The 12,141-nt window shown below is 39.5% G+C and overlaps 1 protein-coding gene across 3 annotated transcripts in view; it reads left to right on the top strand.

Annotated features, from left to right (window-relative positions):
* The window catches only part of LOC132401544 (dihydropyrimidine dehydrogenase [NADP(+)]-like), an 889,454-nt gene that overhangs the window by 121,325 nt on the left and 755,988 nt on the right, over positions 1–12,141 (top strand). The gene's annotated exons all lie outside the window — the stretch shown is intronic.

The raw sequence follows: 12,141 nt of genomic DNA, 5'->3' as shown, positions 1-12,141 counted from the left end.
AAAGAGAAGGCGGAGGGGCACCGATGAGGAGAGGAGAAGTGGTAAGAAGGGAGCCAGGATTCTAAAAAAGAAGGAAGGGGAAGAAATGACGAGAAATTGGAAAAAATCTAGTGTTCATACCATCAGTTTGCAGACTACCCAGATGGAATATGGGGTGTTGTTCACCCACCTGAGAGTGACCTCATCATGGCAATGGAAGAGCCCATGGACTAACTCATCAGAATTGGAATGGGAGTGTAGCTATAACTCGAAAATGCTGGAATACTTTGCAAATCAGGAGTGGAATTCCCTGCAGCAGCATACAGAGCTTCAGGATGTACATTCATAGACACAGTCATTAACTGCCTGATCTAGAGCATTTTGTCATCTGTGTCATCAAACCCTTAAATGCTGAAGTGGGAGAAAGAGCAATATGCAATGGGAATGCTTTTGAATGTTGAGGAGTAATGAGAAGACTTAGTGAGACTTCCACTTGATGGAGGTTCATTGCTACTAGGCAGTAGGGTGGTGCAATGTTAACTGGATACTTGTCATTCCAAGTCTGAATGGTGCCAAGACCTTGCTGCATTTGGACACCCGCTGACACTATGTGTGAGCTCTGAGATGAAAGAGGAGGGATCCTTGATAATGTAATGGAGGTACTGTCTTATTCCCTTTTACAGCTAAAGGATTTTTTGGTGCATTATTGTCCCCTTTTAAGGCTAAAAGGTTGTTAGCTGTTCTGCTAAAATGGCAAATTTTAGTTTGTCACATATGTGAAGTATGGCAGACTGTACTGTTCCCTTTTTGTTTAAGATAGTTCCTGCTTTATAATTAACTTGTGGTCGAAACTGTCGGAGCAGGCTTTGCACCTAGATCCGCATGTGAGGCTAACATATGGACAAATGTGGACGCTTTGCTGTGCTGATTGCTTATGGGGAAGTAACTGAAAAGCTGTTGTAACTGTTAGAAGTTCTGCAAAATACCTGTATAAAAGGGATGGCATCTTGTATGTAAGATAGAGTACCTAGGACAGGGATCCGGTCGGCAAGAGGGTGATTCATGCCTGCTGTAGATCTTGGATCTCTCGCCAGCTGAGGTCACAATAACAGAGAAATGGTTGATTGAAATTATACGGTGTCTGACTTGACTTAATTCCACAGTTCTCTTGAAACCTCAAGGCTATAAGATGCAACCTAGAAGCACATTCATAGAGCATAGAAATTTACAGCACATTACAGGCCCTTCAGCCCACAATGTTGTGCTGACCATGTAACCTACTCTAGAGACCGCCTGGAATTTCCCTAGTGCATAGCTCCATGTACCTCTCTAAGAGGCTCGTAAAATACCCTATTGTATCCGCTTCCACCACCACTTCTGGCAGTGTATTCCACGTACCCACCACTCTGCATAAGAAAAAACTTACCACTGACATCCGCTTGGTACCTATTTCTAAGCACCTTAAAACAATGTTCCCTCATGTTAGCCATTTCAGCCCCAGGAAAAAGCCTCTGGTTATCCACACGATCAGTGCCCCTCATCACCTTATACAACTCTATCAGGTCACCTCTCATCCTCTGTCGCTCCAAGGAGAAAAGGCAAAGTGCACTCAACCTATTCTCATAAGGTACACCTTCCAATCGAGGCAACATCCTTGTAAATCTCCTCTGTATTCTCCCTATAGTATCCACCTCCTTCCTGTAGTGAGGGGACCAGAACTGAACACAGTACTCCAAGTCGGGTCTGATCAAGGTCGTATGTAGCTTTAGCAATACCTCACAGCTCTTGAACTCAATCCCATGGGTGATGAATGCCAACACACCATATGCCTTCTTAACAACACTGTTAACCTGCGCAGCAGCTTTGAGTGTCCTATTGACATAGACCCCAAGATCTCTCAGATTCTCCCCACTGCCAAGAGTCTTACCATTTATATTATATTCTATCTTCAAATTGGACCTACCAAAATGAACCTCTTCACACTTACCTAGGTTGAAATCCATCTGCCACTTCTCAACCCAGTTCTGTAATCTGTCAATGTCCAGCTGTAACCTCTGACAATGCTCCAGACTATCCACAGCAGCCCCAACATTTGTGTCATCAGCAAAGAGTTCTCCTCCTCCTCAGCAGACAAAGTCAATCCCTTCATTACTTGGGAATGAGATGGCCAAAGTAAGTTTGATGAGTAATGACAATGAAGTACGTTGATGGCCATCATTGCAATAATGGTACACTGATGATAGAAGTAGTGGTTGTTTAGGATGGGAGGAGGTATAGCTGATAGATTATAACTAGCTTTTAAAAGATTCATCTTCAAGTTGGGTTAATGAACCAAAGATACAGGTTGAAATATTGAAGTCTTGGAGACACTGTAGTGTGTGTAGCAAGAGAGAGATTTCAAGAAGTGAGAGAGAGCAGTCAAGACATTCTGCAGGCCACATATCACTTAAGGACATTGGAGTGTATGTAGCAGGAGAGAGATTTCAAAATACGCGAGCTGGGCAGTCGAGACAGTCACCACACATCACAGGAGATGTTCAGTGTGTATACTGCAGTTAGGTACTTGGCAAGGTCCAATAAAAGGAAGTAAGAATTAAGTGGAGTGGCAATTGTGTGAACGGGCCAGTGTTAGAATGAAGTGTTCAAGCTTTGGTTCAGAGAGGTGGAGAACTGCTTTTCATTTTATTTATCTTTCTGTCATATTGTACATTTTGAGCAGTGGGGATGCCAGGCACAGTACCTGAAGGCTCTTTTTGCGGGATGTGCAAAGGCAGGGAGACCTCTAGTGACCCTGATGACTACACCTGCAGGAAGTGCATCTAGCTGCAGCTTCTAACAGACCATGTTAAGGAACTGGAGCAGAAACTAAATTAACTCCAGATCATTTAGGAGGCTGAGGAGTTGATTGACAGGCAATACAGGGAGATAATTACACCCAGGGTTCAGGACAGAGGTAACTGGGAACTGTCAGGAAGGGGAAAGGGGCTAGGCAGCCAGTGGAGAGTTCCCCTGCAGCTACTCCCCTCAGTTACAGGTATAATTGAGGGGAACTGCCACAGGGATACCCTTTGATTAGAGGCCTGTGGCTAGTGGTTTGCTTGTAAAGAGAGTTTTTGGCACATTGTCCTTCATAACTTAAGTATTGAGTATAGCAGTTGGACTGTTATGTTGAAATTTTATAATGGGTGCAGTTCTAGGCATCTACCTACAGGAAAGATATCAATAAGATTGAAAGAGTGCAGAGAAAATTTGCAAGGATGTTGCCAGGACTTGAGGGCTTGAGTTATAGGGGAAAGTTTTAAATGTTTGGATTTTGTTTCCCAGAGCATAGGTGAATGAAGGGAGATTTGAACTTTTTAAAGGGAAGCATTGTGTGTGTGTGTGTGTGGGGGGGGGGGGGGGTTGTCTTCACTCCCAGTGTGGTGAGACTGTGAAAATGAGTGGCTAGCAGATAAATCAGTTGTGATTTCAACATTTAAGAAGAATTTGGACAAGTGCTTATATAGGTGTGGTTTGGAGGACCCTGATTTGGGTGCTGGTCAACAGGGCGAGGCAGGTTTATAGTTCAGCATGGAATAGATAGTCTGAAGGGCCTGTTTCTGTGCTGTAGTATTTTATCACTCTCTCTGTGATCTTATTCAGTGGATGATTGAACTTACTGGCGTACTCCTCTCCCATGCCTCTTGTAGCTCATACAGTAGTTCATTTTTATAGGTGAGCAAATCTTTAATGTGGAATTATGTTCCTTTTAATATTCTAGCTTCCTTATAGTTACAGCAAGCCTTTGCAGTTTGAGTGAATCTGTCACATGGCTTATAATGGTACTTGCATTCAAGTAATTCATTTAATCAAAATCTCAGCATTGTGCTCTTGATCCCACCAAGACAATTCTTTCCAATAAAATTATGTAATTATTTCCTGAATCATGTTCTGAATAAAACTGCTATAGGATAGATTTTATGGGATAATTTATGCTGTACCCAGCTGCATTTTTTCTGTAGTTGGCATTTATTTCATTTTTTCGTAAAAATTATGAATCTTAATATTTAAAGAGCATAAAATATATTTGACAGTTTAACTTGCATACCAAATTATAATAATTTCTTTTATACCTATTCAGATTTTAAAGCCACTTTATTTTTTAAACAGGCGACATCAATGCTGATGCAATCTGTATTTTTCACTCCATAATACATTTGAATTCACAACTTTCCACATTTCGGAGAATCTTGCAGTTCAGTAGGATTTTCTCATTATGTTAAAAAGAAACTGAAAAGAAGCTGTGTTTTTCATGCTTTCACTTATTCAAGACTCAAGATTGCTTAATGTCATTCTTCCATATAAGAGTGTAAGGGAGAATGAAATGATTGTTACCCTGGATCCAGTGCAGCATATAAAAAACACTAAGCATAAAGAACACAATAACAAAAACAAAAAAAAAACACAATAAATATAAATATAAGCAACACACACAAAATGCTGGTGGAACGCAGCAGGCCAGGCAGCATCTATAGGGAGAAGTACAGTCGACATTACGGGTTGAGATCCTTTGTCAGGACTAACTGAAAGAAAAGATAGTAAGAGATTTGAAAGTGGGAGGGGGAGGGGAGACACGAAATGATAGAAGATTGGGGAGGAGGGGCCAATCAACTTTCCAGCTCTTAGCTGCACCTCCTGTCTTCTCCTAATGTGTGTCAAAAGGACAATGTTTTAATAGTCACGGGTGATTTCAATATGCAGGTAGATTGGGTAATTCGGGGTACTCGGAGGCACATGATAAAATAGGCTGAAGTCAGCAGAATTTCATTAAGGGAAAATCTTGTCTGACAAATCTGTTGGAATTCTTTGAAGAAATAACATGTATGACAGAAAGGAGAATCAATGGATGTTGTGTACTTGGAATTTCAGAAGTCCTTTGACAAAGTGCCACACATGAAGCTGCTTAACAATATAAGAGCCCATGGAATTACAAGAAAGGTGCTAGCATGGACAGAGCATTGGCTGATTGGCAGGAGGCAAGGAGCGGGAATAAAGGGAACCTTTTCTGCTTCACTTCTGGTGACTAGTGGTGTTCCATAGGGATCTGTTTTGGGATTGCTTCGTTTTGTGTTATACGTCAATGATTTGGATGGTGGAATTGATGGCTTTTTGGCCAAGTTTGTGGATGGTATGAAGATAGGTGGAGGGGAAGGTGGTGTTGAGAAAGCAAAGGGGCAGTAAAGGGATTTAGACAGATTAGGAGACTAGGCAGCGATGAGGTGGAAGTAATGCTCTGTTGGGAAGTGTATGGTCATGCACTTGGTAGAAGAAATAAAAGTGTAGACCATTTTCTAAATGGCGAAAAAATTCAAAAATCTGTAGTGCAAAGGGGCGTCCTTGTGTAGGATTCCCAAAAAGTTAATTTATAGGTTGAGTTAGTGGTGGGAATGGTAAATGCAATATTAGCATTCATTTCCCGAGGACTAGAATATAAAAGCAAGGATGTAATGTTGAGGCTTTATAAAGCACTGGTGAGGCCTTGTTTGGAGTATTGTGAATAGTTTTGGGCCCCTTATCTATGAAAAGATATGTTGACATTGGAGAGGATTCAAAGGTGGTTCATGAACATGCTATTGGGATCGAAAGGCTTATCATATGAAGAACATTTGATGAGGAGGAATTTCTTTAGCCAGTGAATTGTGAATCTGTGAAATTCATTGCCATAGGCAGCTGTGGAGTGTAAGTCATTGGGTATATTTAAAGCTGAGGTTGGTAAATTTCTTGATGAGTCAGGGCATGAAGGGTTACTGGAAGTAGGCTGGAGTTTGGGACTGAGAAGGAAATTGATCGGCCATGCTAATGTGGCAGAGCAGACTGGATGGGTCAAATGGCCTAATTATGCTCCTCTATCATATGGTCATATGGTCACCTTGATATTGGTAGTCCCAAAATTTTAAGTTGTTTCTTAAAGTTGTTTCAAATAAGTTAAAACATTTAATATCAATGAGTAGCTGGCAGAACACCAAGCAGTAAGCTTTTGGAATGCTTGGTGCTTTTCTCAAATCCCATCTTCAGCTTTGAAATAATTTTACTTATTATATTAATCTTCTTATCTACAATGTTATGATGTCAAGGCTCTGTGATCTCGTGTGTTATATATTTTGTTAAAATTAAGATTCTAATAATTTTTTGCTAGTGTATCAACTTGTATGTCAGCTAAACTTCAGTTTGTACTGTGTTTCTGTCTATTTGAAGAACAGATATTTGTCAACAATGAAGACTTCCCCTAAAAGTAATTGCTTAAATATTTTTACAGTGACAAGGAAATTCTCAGGCAGTAAGAGTAATAGGATAAATAGGATAAACAATAATACATAATAGCATTCTTTTAAACAAGATTAAAATAAATATTCCTTTTGACCTCTTTAGTTGGTTGTTTTTGTAAAAGCATTTTTGAGGACTTTGAATTAAAAATAAAAGTCTGTTTTGATTATATATTAAATTAGTTAATATTAGTGTAATTATTTCCTAATTTCAGTATGTTTAAAATTGGGACTATAGCCACCAGTTTTTTGAACAAGAGTCAAACTGAATATATAAATCTGTAAACATGAATTATTATTTTTCATGAAAATTAGATACTCTATCAGTGAACTTCATGTTTTAAAATTTTAGCCATTTTAGAACTGAGACAATTTATTTTTAGAGAGGGGAATTTATTCAAAATAGTTGTTCTTTTGAAACTAGTAGAAACAGTGAGCTCAAATAAAATGTACATTGTTAGTTAATACAACATTTGAACTTCATTTCAATAAAATAGCAAAGCAGTTTCAGAATATCATGTTAAATATTTATACATTGGTGTCCCGTGGTGCAATTCAGAATCCTTGTTTTCCTTGCACCCCTAACTCTTGGCTCCAGTAACTGTATGTTAATCAATCACTTTAGTAAATGAGCCATATGTTATTTGTCACTTGAATTAGGATATCCACAGATGCTAGTCAAAATTCTTGACTGAAACTCTTTTGACATTCATTTCCTGGAAGAGAATTATAGTGATAGTGCAATTCCTATGTCAGTGTGGGGTCAAATTTAATCTAACTTGCCTGATGGGAAACTGATGGCATCTGATTCACTGCTTGCTTTGTACCCCATTTAATTTTGCTTTGCATTGACTACTGTGGAAATTAGAATTGGCAGACTGTAAAGTAGATGGCTAATACAGATCCCATCAGTTTCCCACCTGGTATATTAGATTAAAATTACCATCCGTATGAAGGTTCACTGGATTGATTTCTGAGAAACAGTGTTTGCCCAAGACAGGGACATTAAACAAACTGGGCTAATGTCCTTCAGAGTTCAGAATAATGCGAGGTGAGGTACAAAATTCCCTCAGGGCTTGATAGGGTAGATGGAAGAAGGACACTTCCATTTCCTGTGCTGTCCAGAACAAGCACATATCAAAAAAAATGTTTTGGCTATTCAGGACAGAGATGAAGAGAAATTTCTTCACCCAGAGCATGATGAGTCTTTTGAATTCATTCCCCTTGAGGGCGGTGCATGCCCCCAAGCAGAGAGAATGCAGAAGTCTCACTGAGTGCACTCAAAACAAAGACTGATAAATTTTTGGATATTTTAAAGGGTTTGTGTGGGGAAGTGCCAATAAGATAAAATATCAACCAGGATCTTGTTGAACAGCAGCAAAGGCATTTGGATTTGGTGGCATTGATCCAGAGGTGATACAGAAGTGATAGGGAAGTCAAGAATGAGGCATAAATCTTGTAATTATAGGCATTTTATTGGGTGTTCATATTAACATAAAATAACAGTTACCCACTCATTCAACTGTAAGAGGAGAAAGGAGGTTAAGGAAAACAATGAAAATAAAAAAAAAAATCATTGGCATCTGATTCTAAATCTAGCTCACTGGAGTGTTACAGCATATTTCGGTGATAAGAGGTAACCTATAGGCATGTCATGCTCAGTCATTGGTGTGACACAGGCTTCAGTGTAACTTCTATAAGCATAGAATCAGCTATACAAAATTACTGAAATTTCACTGAACAATTACATATATATATATAAGTAATGATGTAACGTAAGCAAGCATGGGAATATTAAACTACAAGAAAAATAACAATCCTACAGCTATTACAACAGTCAGAAAGAACAGAATGCTATTTCTATTTTGTAAGTCTAGAGCCTACAGGAAATCAAAAACACATCATTTTCTATCAATGGTTTGGAGATGCAAACTTGCTGTTGCAGAATGTTGTTTGATATGCTGTTATTGCAGTTAATAACTTTGGATCCCAAACAGATAGTTATGTTGCTACTTGTACATCCCACTTGTCAATGTCTATTTATGTTCTGGAATGGGCAACTTTGAGGCTGATATTACTTCTTTCCTGATGCTGATGGTGGGCTGTTGTATTAAACCGGTCTTTAGCGTGTAGTGAAGGAAGGAGCCCACTGGATTGCCATAGTTGAATTGTTCGCAAGCCACTACAAAGGATGGAAACCAGTTAATTTCAAATATCCAGGGATACTGCCTGGCCTGCTGAGTCCCTCCAGTAATTATTGTGTTTTGTTCTGGATTTCCAGCATCTGCAAAATTTGTCTCTATAATGGAAGAGGGCATAACTTTAAGATGATTGGAGGAATGTATAGGGGAATGTCAGGGATAGTTTCTTTTACACAGGGAGTGGTATTGCATTGGAATGCATTGCTGGGGGTGGTGGTAGAACATTAGGGACACTTAGGAGATTCTAAGATAGGTATATGGGTGAACAGAGAATGGAGGGCTCGGATGGAAGGATTTGATTGATCTTGTAGGTTAAAAGCTTGGCACAGCATTGTGGGCTGAAGGGCTTGTACTGTGTCATACTGCTCGATTGTCTATTCACAAGCTGTTTATTCCTGATTGTGTTTTTGAAGTAAATTCACATTCTGAAGTTCTGGGAGTTGATCTCCTACTGCTTCCATTATATAACCATGTAACCATATACCAATTACAGCACGGAAACAGGCCATCTTGGCCCTTCTAGTCTGTGCCGATCACTTACTCTCACCTAGTCCCACTGATCCGCACTCAGCCCATAACCCTCCATTCCTTTCCTGTCCATATACCTATCCAATTTTACTTTAAATGACAATACCGAACCTGCCTGTACCACTTCTACTGGAAGCTCGTTCCATACAGCTACCACTCTCTAAGTAAAGAAGTTCCCCTTTGTGTTACCCTTAAACTTTTGCCCCCTAAGTCTCAACTCATGTCCTCTTGTTTAAATCGCCCCTACTCACAATGGAAAAAGCCTATCCACATCAATTCTACCTATCCCCCTCATAATTTTAAATAACTCTATCAAGTCCCCCCTCAACCTTCTACGCTCCAATGAATAAAGACCTAACTTGTTCAATCTTTCCCTGTAACTTAGGTGCTGAAAGCCAGGTAACATTCTAGTAAATCTTCTCTGTACTCTCTTTATTTTGTTGACATCTTTCCTATAATTCGTTGACCAGAACTGTACACAATACTCCAAATTCAGCTTTACCAATGCCTTGTACAATTTTAACGTTACATCCCAACTCGATGCTCTGATTTATAAAGGCCACCATACCAAAAGCTTTCTTCACCACCCTATCCACATGAGATTCCACCTTCAGGGAACTATGCACTATTATTCCTAGATCACTTTGTTCTACTGCATTCTTCAATGCCCTACCATTTACCATGTATGTCCTATTTGGATTATTCCTACCAAAATGTAGCACCTCACACTTATCAGCATTAAACTCCATCTGCCATTGTTCAGCCCACTCTTCTAACTGGCCTAAATCTCTCTGCAAGCTTTGAAAAACTGCTTCATTATCCACAGTGCCACCTACCTTTGTATCATTTGCATACTTACTAATCCAATTTATCATCCCATCATCCAGATCATTAATGTATATAACAAACAACAGTGGACCCAGTACAGATCCCTGAGGCACACCACTAGTCAGTGGCCTCCAACCTGGCAAACAGTTATCCACCATTACTCTCTGGTATCTCCCATCCAGCCACTGTTGCATCCATTTTACTACTTCAATATTAATACCTAATGATTGAACCTTCCTAACTAACCTTCCCTGCTGAACCTTGTCCCGGATTCCTGGGGACTCCTTTGGAAAAGAGAGTTTCATTTATATATCTCTTTATATCAATGTGTTTAACAACCACTGAAGAGGTTTTGGACATGTAACCACTGTTATAACTGCAGAATTATATAAAAAACTTATGCATAGTAATTTTCCAACAAGGAGGTGCATGACCAGATCATGTGTTTTATTCATATTGGTTTGAAGGATTAGTTCTGTACAGACACTGAAAGAGCTTTTTTATGAACAGTACCATGGAATCTTTTATGTCCAACTGAGGGGGCCAGATGAGACTTCAATTTAATTTCCAGTATCACAGCCCCTCATCTTGGACACAAGTTTCTCACTTGGAAGCAAGACTGTCACTATTGAGCCAAACCTGACACTGTGGATATTGATCTATACAAATAGCTTGATTTTTTTCATTTTTCTTCCTTGTAAAAATGTGGCCACCAACACATTCACAAAATTTTGTTTATTCTTCTGATTTATTCTTACATGCACTTTTTGCTATATTACTTACCTTAACAAAATCTAAATACTTAATACAACCAATCTTAACATAAGGACATTGAATGAGTGAATAAGAAAATGGATTGCTTCATTTGGCTCTGTGTTCTCCTGGATGCCCTCCCAGCCACCATCCTCTATTCTCCATAAGCCTAAGATCATCCAAAACACTTTCTGGAGTGCACCAAATTTGTTGTTGCATGAATATTGGCTTGTGGATTCCCTTGGGAAATGTCCATGTTTCATGTATTTCCATATTTTCATATAAGCTATTTCTCCCTGTTCCATCTATGCTGGATCATGGAAAAATCATAATAATTTTCCCTGTAGGTTATTATCCCTAGATTCTCTTAACCACCTCATCACACAACTGTGCCCTAGATTCTGGTGCTTGCTCACTGGAGGCAATTTACAATGACTATTTAACCTACCCGCCAGCCCATTAGTGGGATGTGGGAGGAAATGCACAGAGCTGTAGGGAGCACATACAAACTTTACACGCCACAGGGCTGCTGCATCACCTGAGGTCATTTTTACTGTGACTGAAAAATAAGACAATAAACTTTTAATCCCAGACTATTAAAAGACAAAAGTGAACTTGAAATCACGGAGCTCTGACTGAAATTTCAATTCTCCTTGGTTTGAGCAGTGGTGCCAGAGAATTGAATGACTACTTACCTTGTGCTTTGTATAACAAAAGGAAAGTAAGAATGCAAGGACACAAAAAAGTAAGAGCAAAAGAACACAGGAAAATATTCAAAGTTTGAAGCAAATTTATTATCAATGTACACACACACACACACATATATCAGTTAGTGTCGAGAGACCATGGATTTGTACCTTGGAAAGTTTACAGGGCGCAGTCCTGGGCAGGGTTGTATGGGAGATCAGCAGCTGTCCATGCTGCAGGTCTCCCCTCTCCATACCACTGATGTTGTCCAAGAGAAGGGCAAGGGCTGATACAGCTTGGCACCAGTGTCATCGCAGAGCAATGTGTGCTAGCTCAAGGACACAACAACGAACTAGCAACCTTCAGATCACTAGACCTACGCCTTAGCCACTTGGCCACACGCTAGCATTATATATATAATATGTCAGTATACTGTAAACTACCTTGAGATTCTTTTTCTTGCAGGAGTTTACAGGTAAGTAAAGAAATAAAATGGAATTTATAGAAAATTGTCAGCAACTAAGACTGACAAGCAACTAATTGCAAAGTAAGACAACTTGAGCAAATTATTTTTAAAAATTGATACTGATTACGTAAGTTATAGAGTCCTTGAAAGTGACTCTACTGATTTTGGAATCAGTTTAGCATTGAGGTGAGTGAAGTTATCCACAGTGGTTCAAGAGCCTGATGGTTGTAAGGTAAAAGGTTTTCTTGAACCTGTTGGTAAGTGACCAAGGCTCCTGTGCCTCCTTCCCAGTGGTAGAAGCAAAATGGGAGCATGGCCTGGATGATGGATAGTATCAGGAGAACGATGTGTCCCGTCAAGCCTGACCTACCATTCCAACATGATCATAGCTGTTTCT

Source organism: Hypanus sabinus, chromosome 11, assembly GCF_030144855.1.
Source record: "Hypanus sabinus isolate sHypSab1 chromosome 11, sHypSab1.hap1, whole genome shotgun sequence".
Lineage (NCBI taxonomy): Eukaryota > Metazoa > Chordata > Chondrichthyes > Myliobatiformes > Dasyatidae > Hypanus > Hypanus sabinus.
This window is presented reverse-complemented; position numbering and strand designations above follow the sequence as displayed.